This window comes from Apium graveolens, chromosome 8 (genome assembly GCF_009905375.1).
Source record: "Apium graveolens cultivar Ventura chromosome 8, ASM990537v1, whole genome shotgun sequence".
NCBI classification, from domain to species: domain Eukaryota; kingdom Viridiplantae; phylum Streptophyta; class Magnoliopsida; order Apiales; family Apiaceae; genus Apium; species Apium graveolens.
Genome location: NC_133654.1, coordinates 121,539,346 through 121,545,393, shown reverse-complemented (window position 1 = coordinate 121,545,393; position 6,048 = coordinate 121,539,346).

Here is a 6,048-nt window from a genome sequence, read left to right as displayed (position 1 = left end):
GCAAATAAATCTAATTCTAATAAAAATAATGGAAAAGAATTTGAGAACACTAAACTAGTAAACACTGATACTAAGGTTAAACTGAACAAGGTTCAGTTGAAACCTATTAAGTTTAACTCAAGTGCTGATACTATTAAGTCGGTTTATGAGGTAAGTTCAATTAGTACCAAAGTCAAACTTAAATACTGATAAGAGTGAACAGTTTCACACAAACTCAGTAAATATTGGTTTAATGACTCAGAAACAGCTTAAGAAAAAGCTGAAGGAAGTACACATGAAAGACAGGGAGAAAAGGCCTAAAAAATAAGAATGGTAAAGTAGGTGTTAATAAGAATGGTAATTATGTAACTGCTCCCAATGAACCTAGAAAGACATTCCTGAAAATGTAGTAGCACTAATCATCTTGCTAATTCTTGCAGGAAGAATAAAGAGATAAATACCGTTCCTCCCAAATCAGAGTTTAGGAATAGAAAAGTTAGATATAAACAACAGAACCCTTGTTTTCATTGTGGTAGTGTATGTCACTCTATCTATACATGTAAAGAGTATCACAGTTTGTAATTTAATTTTTATGAAATAAAACCCTCTTTAAGTAAAGCAAAAACCGTTTCTGCATGTGTAAATACTGATGTTAAGAATTTTAACATAACCTCTGATATAAAGTCTTCTGCTGTAAATGTTAACAAACTTAAAAAGACCAAATGATCCAAGCATGGGTCCTTAAAACACTAATTGATATTAAATATTGATTGCAGGGTAACATGAAAATTTTCTAGTCTTGGATAGTGGATGCTCAGGATAGACTGGTTTTAAATCACTGTTATCAGAGTATAAGGAGAAGGCTGACCCAAGTGTTTCTTATGGAGATGGAATGTAACGCCCTCCAAACCCGGGTCAGAAGTTCGGGGTCTACAACACACACACACACACACATACCGTATTGAAACCTGTTTATGAATATATATATATATATATGCAATGACCTTACTTACCATTATCCACGGATCGAAGCAATTTAAAGTATGCCCACAAGCCATAACCTTATTTATTTTACAATTGTTCCAAATCCCAGTTTATTTATCTTACAACGGAAGTAAAGTTTATTACAAACTATCAATATAAACTAAGCCAAACATCATCTGCTAGCTTATTCCATCTCAACCTGGATACCTAGCTCGCACACTTATCTGGGGATCCTCGCTACCACCAGTTTCCTTTTTCACTGGAAAAGAATATAAACAGATTTGCAAGTGTGAGCTAACTAGCTCAGCAAGTCACAATGACAACACTGAGATTAAATAATAATCAATTGAAGTGATATAAGGAATCAATATTACTGATAAGCAATGATTAGAATTGGATATTTACTTTCATTTTAAAAACCAAGATTATGCTGCTGATCAGTCACGCACTAACCCCGAGCAAGGCTGCCAGCTTTGCTCTATATACTGGATCCAAGGCACACATTGGCCTATCATGACCACGAATCTGGTCCGACCATGAATCTGGCCCATATTTAAAAACAATCCAATTCTAGAATAAAAATATGATAAAAAATATGAATCAATAAGATGAATCATAAACAACATTTATCTCGGAGAGTAGGGTGATATATAATTCCATGAAGGTATAACAAAGAAATCATAAAGGTTGGGTTTCAATCAAGGAAAGAATCAGAAAGGAGAAGACCCAAGGGTTCAAGAGTTACAAGGATTGGTCTTCTGTTATACAAGGCATAAGGGTTGGTATGTGAAGCAATCTCATATCAAGAATCAGTATGTGGTAGATATTTATTTGTGGAGTAGTATCGTATAGGTGTGGTTCATATTCAAGAATTCAACAATCAATGGTTTACAAGAAATCAGGCATGCGGCTCAAGATCAATAAGAATCAGGGTTTAAGTTTAAGTACTTCAAGGTATTTGCAATATAGAACAAGGATTATTTGGAATAACATAATGAAGTGAGTTCAAAGTTACATGCAATATATCACAAGAAAGAGCAGAAGCACTTGCCTTATTAATTTGCTTTCACTCTACTAGTACTTGTCAATTGGTTCCCACTCACTAACCACTTGCTTTCCCTTTCTACGTCTCGCTTCCTCTTAATTTATGTCCTTGAATAGATGATGGAGATGGATAAAGTTTTTCGAGAGCTTCAATTTGATATATCGCACGCTTGAATCGGAGTTCGATAACGCCTTCGTTCATGGGTTTGATTATGAAGAACACAACTTTTTTAGGGTTAATCTCTGTTAATTGTAACGCCTGTAAATATTTGATATGAATGTAATATAATATTCTATTTTGTGCTATATAATTTTTTTGTATTAGATATTAGAAATTGAGAATCCAATGTGTTCGTATATATTCTTCGTTGTGTGGCATTGCGAATATTGTTAGATGATCTATAAGCGTATGATTAATTGTACGCAAGTAAGTTTCGTTACGCGATTAGATAATAATCGTAATAGTTGCGATTAGACGATAAATCATAATTCGTATAATAGTGGCTTAGAATCAAATTATTTGCATTTTGTTATGTGACTTAGAGTTGTTAATCATATTTTTATGTGGCTTGTATATTAGAGTATTAATCCTAGAAAATTATTTTAAAATCTATTCTTGTTCAAAAATTTTGAAAACAATTTTATAAAACTTCTAAAATCTTATAGTATTTATGGTATTAATTTTATGATTTATGAAGTTATATTTTATTTACTAAAATTCATTCTTTTAATCATACTTTTATTAATTATTGAATTACTAGTATACCCTTGCATGCATTTTAGCTTATAATAGGGTTCAAGGCTAAGACTGTCAATTCCAACCCCACTAACTTGCTAGTTTACCTCTTTAACCTTGCATGCATTTTTGTCACTACTAGCAAGAGGGACATTTATGTACATTCCCCATTCCACTACCATTTTAATCTAATTAAAGAGACAAAAACCAAGTGAGTTACCCTCATTTTTATCACACACCCATCCAAACATCTCATCCTCTCCTCTCCTCTCTCCCTCTCGGCCGAACTGACCCCCACCCCCATTCTTGCCATTTTCTTCACTTTCTATTCATTTTCTTTTAATTCTCAGGTTAGTCAAGCCAATATCTTCATCATTTAGTGAAGTAGCTTCATTTTAAGGCGAGTTTTGTGTGTGCATGTTGGTAAAGCCGAAGTTGAGGCCTTGGTTCTTATGAACTCAAGGTTGCAACCATGGTGGCTTATAGAAATGAGCAAGATGTGATCTTGGAGAGGTGTTATACTTCTATTTTTTCAAGTCATAATCTTGTTCATAAATATTTGGCAATGATTTCTTAAGTGCCGAATGTTTAGAGTATTGATCTTAGGTAGTTTTTTTTTATAAAAATGACCATGCATGTTGTTTTTAAAAGTCTTGTTCTATAAAAATGTTGTAGTATCAAGTTTAAACTTATGCATGCTATTTTTCCTTCAAGACACCTTAAGTTTAGTACTTGCATGTTGATTTTAGCACTTGCATGTTGGATATAGTACTTGCATGTCGATTTTCAAAGTAGAAACCATACTTGTTAGTTTTGTGCTTTGGTACTTGACTTGTGTGAGATGCATGCTATGGTCTTTATTATATAAATGCTAGATTAAATATTCCATTATGGTAAGTGATTATCTTCAGTAGATATCAAGTGATTATTTTGAATATATAGTTCGAATTTTGCTTAGAAACTCGAAGACATGATATTGCTATTATAGTTGTTCTTTTAACCTCTTGATACTTGATTTTTGTGAGTTGCATGCCATGTTTCCTCTGGTAAAATGCTAGTTTATATTATATATGATGATATGAGCTTAATGTCAGTAGGTGTCATGAAGTTACCATGCATGTTTACTTTAAATTTTTGCCTTAAAAATGCTAAGTGATGGCTCGACTTGTGATGTGTTACTTTGCTTGCCTTTATATTTGGTTTTCATGCTTAAGGAATTGTAAATGAACCTTATATGTTGTTAGTCAGTAGGTGTTAGTGTATGTTAAGACTTGCCTTGGTTAGTTATTGTTTGTTTTTGGAGTAATGTAGGGAGTTAAGGTGGAAGGAGTCACTTGGTCATAGTTGGGCAGATTTTTATACTAGAAATTTAGATCATTTTAGGTGAGTTTTAGCAAGACCTTGGTAGGCCTGAGCTCAAGGGAGTTGGGAATTGGTTCATAATTGAGTCCAGTAGCTTTAGATTGAATAAAAACTTGCATTTGGTTAGGTGCACACACACAAACCCGAGAGCAGCTCAGAACATGGCAGATTTGAGTAAACTTGACTTTTGATTGATTATCATCATGTAATAGGTTAGGCCTTCATGGGGCCTTGGTCTAAATAGATAGAGTGAAGTCTTAGGAAGCTTAAAAAGTCATTAAACCAGTAAATGAATGAGATAAATGACTTTTAAGTTGGTAAAATCAGGGCAGTGTGGTATTCAGGGGAGGCAGTTTTGTGTCAACTTTCACTTAAGGCCTAGGGAGGCCTGAGTGAGGCCTTTGAGTCATTCCAACTTTGAGAGTCAGTTTAGAGTCTTAATAACCTTTGAGAGTTGGTTTGGAGTGAAGTACCAAGGTGGAGATACCTCATTTCCACTAAAACACCTGAGAGTCACCGTTAGAGTTGCCTTTGTAAACTTTAGAGAGTTGCATTGCATTTGTGTGTCTTTAAAGTTGGGCCTTGATGTCAAACCAATACCTAAAGTTAGCTTAAAGTCATAAGAAGTCATAGGAGTTAGAATATATTAAAGTCCCAAGGTAGAACTTCATATTTTTGCCAAGGCACACAATTGGTGCCAAGGTGTGCATTTGGAAAGTTGAGAAGTGTGCATTGCATTTGCGAGTCATTTAAAGTGAGGCATAAGTGTGCCTTACTGAATTTAGTTTTAGTTGAGGTCTGTAAATGAGGATTAGGAGTATTGGTCATGATAATTGTCTGTTATATGCTTAACTACTTAAGTGACTAAGGTCGTAAATACAGTCTAGGTGTGTACTATTAATTAAGTGATAAATTGCCATGCCATTTCTTGCTATGTGTTATGTGGTTTATGTGATGCATATATTACTTGTAATTAGTAAAATTTAAGTGTATATATATGTGTATATGTGTATAAATATATTTATAGTATAGGCAAAAGTGTAGTTAGCAAGAATTGTAATGATGATACTATTTATTATAAGTTCAAGTAGGAGACCAAGAAAGGAGCCCATAAACGATTCCATCCAAGTACTCAGTAATCGTAGCTCAGGCAAGTGAACTCTCAACTTACCTCTATAATTCTATTTCTTATGATTAAATCCTCTGTGAATGCATGACTACAGTTTTAATAAAATTAAATAGTCCATGACATCACCTATTGATCAGATCTTGGATTTTGTTAACCACTTTCATATTTGAATTGACACCTTTTCATCACATATTACCTCATATCCATGTGAATACCCTACAATAGTTCCTTAATAAATCCAGTGAATCCTAATACCCTCATAAATTAGAATTATTTCTTTTGGAAACCCACATACTAATAACATTCCCTCATTTAAAACTTTGACAATACCAACCCTTGTTATCTTGTCCTTGATCAAGAACCCTTTTTAAATTAAAATGAATTGATTAAAAAGGAATAAAATGGTATGTTCTGGTAAGACTGAGGCGCCAGTCACTGTTAAAACATCAGTAGCGGGGAGCCTGATGGTTTTATATGGCCAATGTGTGCCGATGATCCTCAATAGTTGTGAATTACTTGTTATGTGGTTCAGAGTTTTGATGTGGGCTGATCACCCCTCATCACTCATAGTGCTGTGAGATTTCCAATTTCGTTCACTTATTAAAAACTTGATTTTTTATTTGAGATTTCATATTGTTGATTATCTTATGTTATCGTTTTATTGAGTATATGATGCATTGTTATTCACTGTTATTCACTTGCTGAGCGTTTTGCTCATTAATATTGTTATTGATGTTTTCCCTTCAGTGAAACCCGAAGATGGTTCGTTTTAAGCAAACCGTGCGTAAGACTTCTGGGGACTTGGGGTATGCCT